Source organism: Schistocerca nitens, chromosome 1 (genome assembly GCF_023898315.1).
Source record: "Schistocerca nitens isolate TAMUIC-IGC-003100 chromosome 1, iqSchNite1.1, whole genome shotgun sequence".
NCBI lineage: Eukaryota > Metazoa > Arthropoda > Insecta > Orthoptera > Acrididae > Schistocerca > Schistocerca nitens.
The window spans coordinates 737,130,706-737,145,209 of NC_064614.1; positions in this window are offsets into that span (position 1 = coordinate 737,130,706).

The window sequence follows — 14,504 nt, forward strand, 5'->3', positions numbered from 1 at the left end:
GAATTCAGCTGGACTTTGACGAATGTCAGGGGTGCGTCATGCCATGTTGCTTCAACTCGGTGGAGAAAAAGCTAACTAGGTCAGCAGTTGAACTCGCTCTGCATCGAGGTAGGTGTGCGTGTCTTTGGCAACATACGATCTTGCGTTATCTAGTTGAAAGATGACGTTACGGAAACCTCGATGACAGACACCGAAATGCAATGGCTGCCTTCGACATTGAGCAGCTCCGCGAACCAGATTAGTTCTGTTTTGTGACTATGGCAACCACGTTCTGTCACGCTTGGGTTGGGCCCCAGTGACGATAACGAATGCAATATTGCAACGTTCGATCTCCTCAGAGTCTCCTCACAGGATTCATCCATTGTGATGACGTGCGTTTACCGGACTCGCCTGAAAAAACGCCGTGGAGTTGTTTGTTCTGCCTCGTTTTGTCATCGGAGGCAACATGGTCGACATGTCTTTCTCTGCTGGCCCGTCAAGACTAGCAGCAACTGTGGTCTCCTTGCTGACAGTCTGTGCTGCTCCAGACGTCGTTGCGCTGTCCACATGGACACAAATAAGTTGCATACCCCTTCCTGCTGTTACAGTTTCAGTGGCCAATAGGCCAGTTTACCAGAGGTTGCCATGGGCGACCATCAGGACATCTCAGACAAGCTGATTCTATTCTCTGATTTTCTTCAGTGTACTATGAAGGGAATGCAATGTTGCATTTTGCTACTACGTATGCCTCTGGAAGACTCCCTCCAAATAGTGAACGTGCATGCTTTTATCACTTGAACCTCTCAATTTCAGCAATCAGTACCAGGAGTATTCTGTTACCTAGCGATTTATGGATGCAAATACTAAGAAATTTCCCTTTCCAACAGTTTCAAAAAAGTCAATAAAGAACACACATTTGCAGGCTCCAGTGAAGGTCGAAAGGTTCATCTTCACTGGGAAAACATCAGTTTCCTCGTCGCACACGCATCGTCGCAGTATAATGCGACAAGTTTCTTACGTAAGTGTTTACAACTGCCGATGCAGCGAATACGAACACGGACAGTATAGATTGCTTTTGTTTTTATGATGTTTAGAAGCTGCACTACAGCGGATTTCAGTTATGGGTTGGTTCTGAGTTTCTAATACAGCAGTCTTCTTGTTCCCACGCTTCTTGAAACTGCCCACAAGAATCAAACATTTAGCTTTTTACTGAAAAAAGATACTGATAAAGACGAATTTTTGGTGCTGAACAGACTCGAAATAACTTCCAAAAGAATAATTTCTGTTGTGTCTCCCGTTACTGATCATTCTTTTGCGTGAACATATCTATAGTAATTTTGCTCCTGCCCTAGAGAATATGATCCACATCTTGTTACAATCATTTCAAAGCTGTGAGAGTCTATAAGGGACTCCCATATGCGATATCTTTCATATCTACATATAATCCACGAATGTGCTTATCGCAGTACTTCTTACGTACTTGCAACGCATTGGCATCCACAGATTTCCAATAGCATTTACACTTACTTGTGAAACTATCGTAGTTTATGTTGATCGAGGAACACACAGTTTTAAATTCAAAGCTATTATTTTTTCTGTATTTTGCCGACTTCTCCTACTATTTTCTCCCCTTAAGTGCACCATGGCATGAGACAACCGTGTAGTATTCAAAGAGTTATTCATGTTAAAGACCACTCGGACTTCTACAACCACTGAAAATTATATAGACCGTAGTTTTTTTAAATCTATTTATCAATTGAGAAATATTTGCCTACATATGCATTCTGCATATTAAAAGTACAAGAATACCGAAAAACCGGAGCCTTAGGTATCTGCCTCATGTATGTAACAGGAACAATAACTACATTTATGATGTATTTTGCTACTTCGTACCTCTATGTGCAATCTCCTTGATGTGAATCAGTCTCATCGTCTTCTGACTCCAGTTTCTTTTTTACTGTGTTGTATTCTCCAGCGTAGCAATATCCATTAGAGAACCATCTTAAACTTTGTGCTTAACTGGGTCTTGATGTCGTTTCAGAAACGCTGTGACCAAGTATTTCTCTTTTTTAACTCTCAGTTTCCTATCTGTTGTCACATCAGTTCTAAATGGTAAGGTTACGCAATGTCAGTACAAATCGCAGCACGCTATTTAAAGTTCACTGTAATCCTCAATACGGCTTTGTTATACGGTAACATGCAGTATCACTTTCTTAGTTTTTCTCTTTCAGAGGAGTATATTTAACGAAACGCTTGTTTTAGTGACCCATTGTCCGATCAAAGCTATGATAATAGCGTCGTAAAACGTAACATAACGAAATATGTACGGACCTTTAATATCCGTTGAATAGACTTGTATCACCTTTAACAGCAGTTTTTTCTCTTCTTTATTGCGCAGACAAATCTTTTCTTCAAATGAAAGTAATAATCTAAGCGTATTCGTGCTCGTACCAGAGTAGCAGTGTGCGCTATCACTCTGCTGTTCGGCACAGGACCGCCTTCGGTCTCTGTTGGGCAGCTCAGCTGGCTACTGAGGTAGAGAGCCTTCATTCGATTTCCGCCAACCGCGTCAGATTATTCTGAGACAGAAAGATTTGGAAAGTCTCCCAGACTGCCTTGTGTGACAAATCAGAAGCTGCTCGCAGAAGTAAATAGTGGAAAATGAACTTACAAGTGCTCAAAGAGGTGTGGTTTAACTGGTAGCTTTGCTGGCTACTGACGTGGAGTACCTGCTTTGGATTATTGCTAAACGTGTCAGGTTATTTTAAGATGGAAAGAATTAGTGTAACGCCATAATCGATAGTGAGTAGTTTATACAGTGTAATTTATTATGTGAGGTATAAAGTGTTTACTCTTTACTGCTTAATGTCTTTGAACTACTGTAAGGAAGTGGAGTCTAGCGAAACATGTTGTGTAGGATTATAACTGTGTGCTTAAATAATGGACTTTTATTAAATATGTTTGTTTGTGTATGAAAGACAGCAATGCAAAAAGACTGGTTCATACTTAGGGATTTTGTATTGTATAATATAAAAGACATAGTGATTCCCCTCCCCTACGGAAGTGGTGCGGAGCGAGATAAAAGGTGGAATTGGCGCTCAATCTGGGCGGCAAGCGAGAGAGCACAGGGGGAGTCAGTCAGTAGCCAGCAGCCGTCCAGTCAACAGCACAGGTGCCGAGCGAGGCATCCCGTATCTAATTTGAGGTGGAATGGCCTCGAGAGTAATTGTGGCTGTAGAATGGTGCTCTCGCATTGGAATTGGCTCTAAAAATGATATTCACGTCGCCTAGAAAAACTAAATAGAGCATATTACTGCCAAAGGAGGGACCAGGTAGCCACCACGTGCTCGCCAGCTCTACTGCGCCGCAACTTCGTCAGATCCAGACGTTAGAACTGTGTAACAGTATGAACCAGAATGTTTGTGAGATTTAATTTGCAATAATAATTTAAATACTGCTGAACTATGAATGTACTCCTTTCATTGTACCTAACAGCGTCCTCTCCTCAAAATTATTAAATATCGAGTATCCTGTGTGTGAAAACTGATAATAATCTGTGTTAATTAATTAAGCCTAATTTCTGAATGCAAAAATATATAAATGTGGATAGTCAGATTAATAGTTTCACTGAAATCAAGGGAGACACTTACTGATGAATTTATAAAAATCTCCAATGTGTTTGGGTTTGCTTCTATTTTACAAATATCAGTGTTTTAATGTTCAGCAGTATAAAAGCTGTCAGTGAAAATCTCTTACTTCACAAGTGGTGTTATAAGGCATTTGGTTTAGATGCTGTTTACAGTTAACTTTTAATTGAAGTCTTTTTTATGGTTCGTAGAGAGTATTGTAAGTGCAAATTGTATTAAAATATTGCAAGATAAATGATCTTAACTGGGGAATAATTCAGCTTTCATCATAATTCAAAATATTTATCAAAAGTATGTATAGTTTGCATATATAAAAAACGGTAGTTTGTGCCCCCCCCACCTACCTTTCCAATCTGTTATATCAGGAACAAAACCAAACTGAATAGTTATTTTCTAGCTGAAGAAACCAGAAGTGATTATTTAAAAGAGTATATATGAAAGGTATGTGTACAGTGTTATCTTATTGCATTCGTGATGTGTGTTAGTCAAACTTTAATTCTCATCAGATGCCACGTAATCTTGTGTAAGCCTTTGGGAACAATTCCTGTGCTAAAGTAGTGAAATGTAAAAATGAAGATTATGGTGAACAGGGATAAAGTCCAAATTTTTTTATGATTGCTTACGTATGCTGTTTGTAACAACTACTATTCACTGTATAGTTCGACTGGTTATTGCACGTGTTCATTGCACTTTAATCAGAAAGAATTAATGAAAGTTCCTTTTGAAAGAATAAAGTTAGATTCATTCAAAATGTTTTCACATTATTATGCCTAACTAGGCTGGCGACCGTTTTATTATTTCATTTACAAGAACTCTGTTACCGTAACTTCTTGCAAAATTTTAGTCTTTCTGGTATCTACTAACTGCTACCATTACGAAATTCACGTTCGATTCCCTCTATCTGTTAGGCAACACACGGTAAAAACCAGAGGGTAACATTTACTGCAAGTTTAAAGCAATTTTGGTAATCATTAATACGCAGTAGTGTTATGTTAGGAATTGACCCGCCCGGTTAGCCGAGAGCGCTAACGCGCTGTTTCCTGGGCTCGGGTAGGCGCGCCGGCCCCGGATCGAATCCGCCCGCCGGATTAACGACGAGGGCCGGTGTGCCGGCCGGCCTGGATGTGGTTTTCGCGGTTTTCCAATTCCCTCTAGATGAATACCGGGCTGTTCCCCATTTCCCGCCTCAGTTACACGACTCACAGACATCTGACACACAACCGCACTTTTCCGTGATTTGCACTAGACGCAGACGGGACAAAGGCGCAAGCGATAGCTAGAAGTGTTATATTAGGAATTGGTTCATTCCACCTTGTGTGGAAATTGTCAAGCTACATGCACAAATAAGCAGTGATAAATGGACATGTAATTCGTGAAAATGACGTCCAAGCGAAAGATTTACGTCAGGTTGCTACAGGGTGACAATTGTTGAACTATATGAAATTATATCGTCATAACTTCTGACCGGTTTGAGTTAGGACGTTCAAACTGCACGACGGCTGAAGCGGCGGGGTATGATTGGAATTAGTATGCGTATGTATGGTTTGCTTCAGCGACGAAGCCCACTTTCATTTGGACGGGTTCGTCAATAAGCAAAACTGGCGCATTTGGGGGACTGAGAATCCGCATTTCGCTATCGAGAAGTCTCTTCATCACCAACGACCGACTGAGTGGTATGCAATGTCTAGTCACGGAATAATCGCTGCAATATTCCTTTATGCCACGGTGACAACGTAACATACGTCAAGGTTTTGGAAACTGTTTTCAACACCATTACCCAAAGTGACCGTGAGTTCGACAAGATGTGCTTCATGCAACACGGAGCTCAACCCCATCGAAGCAGGAGAGTGTTTGATGCCCTGGAGGAGCACTTTGGGGACCGCATTCTGCTTCTGGGGTACCCAGAAGTCACTGGCATGGGCCTCGATTGGCCACGATGTTCTCCGGATCTGAACACAAGCGACTACTTTTTGTGGGGCTATATTAAAGATAAGATGTACAGCAATAACCCCCAAAGCATAGCTGAGCTGAAAATGGCGATTCAGGACGTCATCGAAAGGATCGTTGTTCCTACATTTCAGCGGGTCACGCATAATTTCGCTATTCGCCTGCGCCACATCATCGCCAATGATGGCAGGCATATCTAACACGTCATAACCTAAATCCGAATAACTGTAGTGACGTTTACGTGTTGACTAAAGTGTGTCGACGCCGTAGTTTGTAACTAATTTACGTTTTTTTTTTCTTTTAGGTGAATAATTGTTACCCCGTAGCTACATGACACTGAAGTGTTTCCAGTTGGCTTGGGCTGCGTGGCGATTTGTTATACTTCCTCATGCACCAGACACTTAAACAAGGTGCCACCTGAACCCTCCTTTCACACAGAATGAATGTTGCTTACTGAATATTAATCAAGGTCCAGCCAGTCTGTGCGTTGAATCCGTGTGCCTTCTTCCTCCAACTTGGCCGGCCGCGGTGGTCTCGCGGTTCTAGGCGCGCAGTCCGGAATCGTGCGACTGCTACGGTCGCAGGTTCGAATCCTGCCTCGGGCATGGATGTGTGTGATGTCCTTAGGTTAGTTAGGTTTAAGTAGTTCTAAGTTCTAGGGGACTAATGACCACAGCAGTTGAGTCCCATAGTGCTCAGAGCCATTTGAACCATTTAGCCTCCAACTTGACTCAGACTTCGCCTCCTTACAGGCTGCAGATATAGTTGCTGAAAATTAACTTCTCGTTCTCATTCACTCCACCACACAAATAAGAAGTGAGCTTCCATTCATGTTCTTATACTATCTTCAAAATCACAACCCAGTACACGATAACTCGTATATGCCTCTCTGTGCTAGGTACACAGCAGATCTGAGATTCAACTTGACAATTAACAATTACAATACATTTATTATCTTCAGCATTTTGCGTGGTGCTCTATCTTCCACACCGCCCGCTGCATGTATCTCCTGCCTCCACCTGAGCAGGTAGGGTCGTCTGACTGTTACCCATTTCCGTACAGCCATTGGACCGTTAGCTCTGGTATCAGCATCTACGATTTAAAAGACCTCCTAACAGTGGGGTGCTTACCACTTATCGACTATCTCAGCCACGAATCTCTTTCCTCTGACATTTTTATTTAAGGAAGTGCTACGTCTCGTTTAAGGAATGGGATGTAACATTGCAACATTTATTTGTGAGCTCAGACAGGGATACATTACTTGATAATGTAGTAGTTCCCACACTACAGGCAAACTGTTCTATTGACTTGCCGTGTGGATGACTGGAAAGGTAATATCTTAATCGCTTTGACAAATGGGAAGCTGTGACGGCTCGATTTCTGGAAGCTGAGGGGTGATGCTAACGTCAACTACATCTGGTAAAAGTGAAGGAAGACATAATGCTGAAAGAAGGCATACAAGCTCCAAGGACAAAATGTCAGTATTATGCATCCTAAAAGAGCACGCTGCTCGCTTTGAAGCATTGTAAGTGGTGTAGAACTTGTGAAGATAGGTCATGTGCCCACCAACGCTGACGTAAACGATAGCAGCAAAGTGGTGTGTGTGTGTGTGTGTGTGTGTGTGTGTGTGTGTGTGTCATTCGATAGCATGGGCCGACGTGTAGCAAGGAGATATCGCGTTCTGACGTGTCCACAATCAAAACTTGAATGCCGTTACCGGATTTGTCGATGTATGAACTCTGACTGCCAAACGTGACAGCAAGGAATGATGATCCACTCACATCCATGTAACATTACAGAAGAGCAGTTGTCGTAGATACATCCTAATCGACGGGGAGACTTTCGATGATTAAATAGTGACCATTCTTCTACGTTTTCGAGGTAATTATAGACGGGACACTCTTATCTTCCAAAATAACATCAGGCCTGTCTACGGGGCTGCATGGATTCGTTCCAGGTTTGCAGGTCACTCACGCACCTTATTGCACCTCGACTAGCCTGCTGTAACACGCGATTTTCATGCCACAGAAAATGTCTTTGACTGTTTGGAACAGTGTATGAAATTTAGCAACCAAAACGCCAGGAAATTTGGTAGCTATAAGGAATCTAATTATATGCTATTTCATATGTGAAGAAACTTGTGGACTCTCCTTCTCGCCGAAACGAGTCCGTTATCAAGGCTAGAGACGGTGTTAAACGGCATTAGTGGCATTTGTGTTGGGAGTGATTTGTTTTTTGTCTGGTATTCTTACGACTAAGTGTTGCATATGCACGACTTCACCAAAACAATTGACGGTGTACACAGAGTCACTTTGTTAAGTGTAGCAGCTAGCAGCCCGTGAGAAAACTGATTGCAGAGAGAACGCTTGGTAACGGACAAATACGTTGGCGCACAGCATTCATTGTACATTTTTGCCATTGGTTCTCCAAGTAGCTTACTATTAGGTGGGTACTTATTGCTCCAGTGCGGACGTCATCCAGTGGGACAGTGCAAAGTATTTGCTCGTACATGTATCACACTTGCTGTTAGATTACGCCGAAGAGTGATTGAGAGCGCGTCGCCATCCTGATACGACAACGATTGCTTGACTGCTTCACCACTGGACGCACGGAGGGTACTGGCATCAGAATTATGCCATGACAATGAATGAGGGAGCCACACGGCTTGTCCTCAGTAGAAACAGTGGTTATTAGAAAAAGCACCATGAATGCCATTGACCAAGTCAGCGTTACTTCTGACCATGCAAACCCCACAAGAGCTGATACCTTCCCAACTGATGATTGCATTTTCCAAAAAACTTATTATGTTCATGTCAAAAGAACGTAATCCTCTCACAGTGATTGAAGAGTATGATGAATTCCAGTTTATGAGCTAGCACCTAAATTCAACACGTCAAACGGAACTACGATGTCACTGCAGACAATTCTGATTCCACAAGTCATTTCTGCGTAACTAAGGCCGACGCTTAACACACACTACGTTGTTACGATAGTCATGTGATGACCTCTACCTACCCTTCTCACTCCCGAGATTAGCACAAATTTCGATAGTCATTGAATTTGCATTGGCGCTGATTGGCGTTCAGATTCCCATCTCCAGTCGCGCTTTGAAAGGGCAGATTTCCTTCCACATCCTTTCCTAACCCGAACGTGTGCTCCATCTCTAATGACCTCTTTGTCGACGGGACGTTAAACATTAATCTCCTCCTCCTCCAGCTGCGCTTGGTAGCCGCGCGGTCTTGGGCGCCTTGCCACGGTTCGCGCGGCTGTCTCTGTCGGAGGTTGGAGTCCTCCCTCGGCACGGATGTGTGTTGTCCTTAGCGTAAGTTAGTTTAAGTTAAAGTAAGTAGTGTGTACGCCTAGGGACCGATGACCTCAGCAGTTTGGTCCCATAGGAACTTACCACCACCACCACCGAGATTCCCATCTGACAATCTCGATTTAGGAATCCAGTGTTTTCCTTATATCGCTTAAGGCCAATGTCGCCACATTCCTTTGAAAAATAAATTGCCGTTTTATATGCTTTCATCGATCCATTTGATGTCATAGTAGACTAGATATCAAACTCTAAATATCCTTTCGTCTTATCATCCAGTATACGAAACTACCACCAACCTTTCATGAACTGCCATACTATTTGTGAAAATTGCAACATCTGGAAAGAACAGTCCCCAGGTACCCAAACACAATACTGATTACAGTAGTCTCTCTTATGTGAGTAGAAAGACCAGAGTCAAACCAAGAATCAGTCAACGAAAACTCATTAGATGACTCGCAAATGACACAGTCAAGCTTAATATGCCTCGCAGATACTATAATCTCCCTACTATATTTGTTTCTGTATGAAATTTACCCCATACTTACCTTCCACTCCATAAAAGTCTACGTATTACCAAAAGTATGTCTCCACAAACTGTCATCCAACTTGAACGCGTATGCTAATCGTTGACTAAACAGAACCTAATTTGAGCTGAACTGCAACTGATCTGAATGCATCTTGACTTTGTATTAAATTAGCAACTGAAGTAAAACAACGATCTGGCCCTAATCAAAATTTCCTATTTCCTCGCGTCTTGACAACATTGTTGCAGATTTCCCGAAAGCACAACAGCAAACAGCAAGCAGGCAGCGACTAGCACAGATTTCTATTTCTAAATAAGATTTCCAACTGTTGCATTTCACATTTGGTAATGCGTAATGATAAACAGTGGGGTGGGAGAGAGTAACTATTCCTATGAAATGATACTGCAAGGCAATGATTTTAGAATGAAGCGTATATTCAAAACGACAGAGTAAAACTTGGCGTGATCTTCACACATAACATAGGTCTGAACAATACAATGCTTAACAAAATGAACAATGATTTAAACAGAGAATTTCTATAAAAATCAACAGCTCAATCAATTAATGCATGACTCAGGGAAGTGGGGTGGTCTCTCTCAACTCTGAGCAAGTGAACCAAGTTCATTAACTTCCAATAATCATTTCTACAAATTAGGTGCGCAGTGCTGCAGTCTTACCTCAAACTACTTCTCTTCAGAAAATAATAGTATTGTCCAAAATTTATATTCTCTTCGCGTTCTAAATATACATCTCATTCATACTTGCGCCCTTAACAATCAATCTTTCGTAATCTAACAGATACAATCGAAAGCCGGCACAGCACTGCAGAATACGTCCATCACCTACCACGCTTCCACTGAGAATGTATCATAGTGCGCACAGGCAAAAACTGTGCCACGACAAGACCAAAGATTGTATAACAGCAAAGTAACTTGCTCCCTCTCTGACATGCACATCGATAACATACAAATATCAAAAGGAGATGTCCACCTTACAATACGTAGGAAGCAACCTCTGTAGGTGATTGAACTCGAATGCTTGTCAGGAATTGGACTTTTCAGAGTGTAACATTTCGGCTTGTACATCGCTTGGTGGTAAAGCACACAAAAATTAACTTGGCCTGTACCTGCCCAGACAGCGCGGCATGGGAGAGGAGAACGGTAGTGGTGGAGACTCCATTGTGAACGTCCACTTTGCGGTAGGTGGGCAGCAGTTCTACAGCTGAAGTGTACGCGCCAAAGCACATCTCATGTGACTTTTAAGCTCCAGTTAGTGTCTCTGCCAACGATTCTATTAATAGCCTATGTCAGTACGACCAATCATTTGATAAATATAGACATTCAAAGCCAATAGCTTCTCACTAGATACTGATAAGGAAATTGCTGCATAAACAAAGTTCAGCCAAAGCAAAACAAGTCCAACGACATGATGCGAGAAAGAGATCTCGTAAAACGAAAAAGGATATAAAATGTATTCTAGTGGACAACGTCATTTTCTGTCATATTGGCATTTGAAATAAAGGACAATTATCATGTTTCAGTCCTTTGACAATTTGTTCATCAATATTACCTAAATACATTTTTGCCCTTCTTCTTCGACGTCTTTTCTGAAGTAGTGAAGATATGTTTTCCCTTTCCTTTTTCATTCTGTTATTTTTGCAGTTGGAATAGTTAGTTCAAGGACACTTTTTAATGTCATGCTTGCTACCTGATTTTCTCCTATCAACATAAATTAAAAGGCATTGCATATAATCACATGTATCTAATTATGAAGAATTTCCCGTTCCTCATAGGTTGCGGTGCCATACTATGTCGTGAAATAACATCGAGAGCGCTCGAATTGTGCCTTCGACAGGGAACAGTCAACCGAGGCGGCCAGCTTTTCGGAACAAAGGTGTGGACTAGTCCACTGCCCAGGACGAGAATACGTTTAAGCACAGAGGCCACGTAATTTTTTGCGAGGTGTACAGTCATGCATACGTGGAACCACTGGGTACAAGAGGACCGTGCACAATGAAGAGTGTAAACAGGTCTCCAAAATACGCTATCAAAAGTGTTAGTCGACATTAATGTGGGATGTGTCAATCCTTCCTCTTTACAACGGCTTGTACACTTTTAATGAGGTGTCTGAAAGATGGTTCAAATGGCTCTGAGCACTATGGGACTTAACATCTGTGGTCATCAGTCCCCTAGAACTTAGAACTACTTAAACCTAACTAACCTAAGGACATCACACACATCCATGCCCGAGGCAGGATTCGAACCTGCGACCGGGGCAGTCGCGCCTGAAAGATGTCTTGTGGCTGATTGGCAGCCCATTTTCCTTCAAGGGTCGAAACCAAGGAAGCTACTAATGTTGTACTCTGGGGTCTGGAGCGAAGCCGACGATCCAACTCATCCCAAAGGTGTTCCATTGGGTTCAGATCGGGACTCTATGCAACCAGTCCTGTTCAGGAATGTTGTTGTTCATATACCATTGCTTCTCTACTGTACGCAGTACACAATGCTGTAAAACGTGTCCTTATCATTCTGCATTTAGCGTTTTCTAAAGGGTGATAAGGAGCCGCACCATAAACATGAGAAAGAGCCCCATACCGCAACACCATCTCCTCCGTACTTCGTTGCTGACACTACACTTCACAGTGGGTAATGTTCTCCATATGTTTGCTAAACACAAACACTTTCATCGGACTGCCACAGGCTATAGCGCGATTCACCTCTCTCAATCACTCGTTTCCAGAGATCCATTGTCCAGTGCCGTAGCGCTTTGCGGAAACTCAATTGTCGCTTAACACTGACTACAGAAATGTTGCCTTATGAAGAGCTCCTTGACCATAGTACCCCATTTTTATAGCTCCTCGTGTACAATCATTGAGCTACTTGGACTGCTTGTTACGCTATGGAACTCACCAGTGATTCCTCCCCTCGTTTTCACACAATTTCTTACGCCTATCAGCTACAATGCCCCACGGTCCCTGTAAGTGAGGTGTGGCTGGTATTGGTATAGCTGCGGTTGTTCCTTCACATTTACACTTCCAAACCACACTACCAGAATAAGGATTGAAAAGTTCCTGCTGGATTTGTTGCTCAGGTGACATCCAACGACTAGTCCACTTTCGATGTCAGATACTCCTCATGACCGACACATTCTGCTGTTAATGCTTTTCTACTGACAATCCAATACTCTTCACCTTCTTTTATATTAGCAGGTCTGCCTCTCATGACATCTAATGCCAATTCCGCATTACATAAAGGTGTCCGGATACTTCTGATCATACGGTATATACATAGCGACGCAGCTAAGAGCAAGCAAACCTTTATTTATTCACAACGTGTATATATATCGAGGTGCAGTTTTCACCAAGTTATGGCCGACAATGCAGTAACTGATATAACATACCGTTAAGTAAATAATTATTAACATATACTGATGCCGAGTTATAACATCAGTTCTGTTTTATTATGGAGCTATATACTTTTTCTATGGCACTGAAAAGGACTTTCGAAGAGGACTTCAAAGATGGAACATGTGTGGAACTTAATCAAATAGTACCCTCCCTAATTACTTGATGAAGTTTAAAACATTTCCCGTAGGCTGCCTGCGCACTGTCAGAATCGCCATCTTATACGTCTCCAAGTCTACAGTCGGAGAGATGCTCAACGCATGACTCTCTCACGTCTATGGGCGGCGACTTTGTTCCACTTTTAGTGTAGCCTTTTTTCTTAACGTTCGAAATAATGCAGTTAAGCACAAAATATAGGGTACAAACAAGGCGTTACAGATCTAATTTTGATTAAAAACTTATTGCAGTAAGTCAACGGAAACAGTCTTGAGCTCACAAAGATAATTTACGTTCCCACTTACTAGCGTACATAGAAAGTCAAGGTGAGCAAGAGTCTTCGTTTGATAAAATGCCTGCTCATTCTGGATTATCGCAGACTACTCCTTAAGGCAATAGCGTGTCTCTTTCGCAACGTAAAACAGCTCTGCATTACTGAAAGTTGAGTGAAACTGCAGCAAGCCTAACCACGCAAGTCTGTCACTGAACGACGTACTAGTTTCGTGTCCTGTTTCTACGGCTATACTTTGCGTTTCACAATAAGCATACTCTGAAAGAAACCTAACTGGTACACAGTCTGGACCGGAAGACTTACTTTTATTGAGTGATTTAAGTTGCTTCACTGCTCCGACTATATCTACTTCGACGTTACACATGTTGGCAGCTGTTTTTAATTCGCATTCTGGAATGTTTACTTGCTCTTCTTTGGTGAAGGAATTTCGGAAGGCTCTGTTTAGTAACTCTGCTTTAGCAGCACTGTCATCGACAGTATTTCCATTGCTAAAGTGCAGAAAAGGCACTGATTGTGCCTTGCCGCTAGTATACTTTACATACGACCACAACGTCTTTGGAATTTCTGTCTGTTTTCGAGACAAACTTTCGTTGTGCAAACTATTATAAGCATCTCGCATTAAAGTCCACGCTAACTTTCGAGCTCCTTTAAAAGACATTTTGCGTTCTATTAAATTTATCATGTTTTCTTCGTTGTTTCTGCAGCAGTATTCTTACCTGTTTTGCATACCATGGGATATCATCTCCGTTATCTGTTAGTTTATTTGGTATAAATTTCTCAACTGCTGTCGATATTATTTCTTTAAATTCAAGCCTCATCTAGTTTACACTGACATTGTTAATTTGCAAGGAGTGGCGATTGTCTTTCAGGAAGGCGTCAAGCGAATTTTTTTCTGCTTTTTTCAATAGATATATTTTTCGATTATTGTTGAAGGATTTGGGAGTTACGGTACTCAGTCTCGCTAAGACAACCATGTGTTCACTAATTCCTGTATCCGTTTTGATGCTCATTATTAGTTCAGGATTATTTGCTGATAAGAGGTCAAGTGCGTTTTCATAACCGGTTACTATTTGAATGGGCTCATGAACTAATTTCTCCAAATAATTCTCAGAGAATGCGTTTAACACGATTTCGGGTTATGCTTTATGCGTACCTCCGGATTTAAACATGTATTTTCGACACTATATACCTCGTGGAGTGGGCGCGCGGTTAGAGGCGCCATGTCACTGACTGCGCG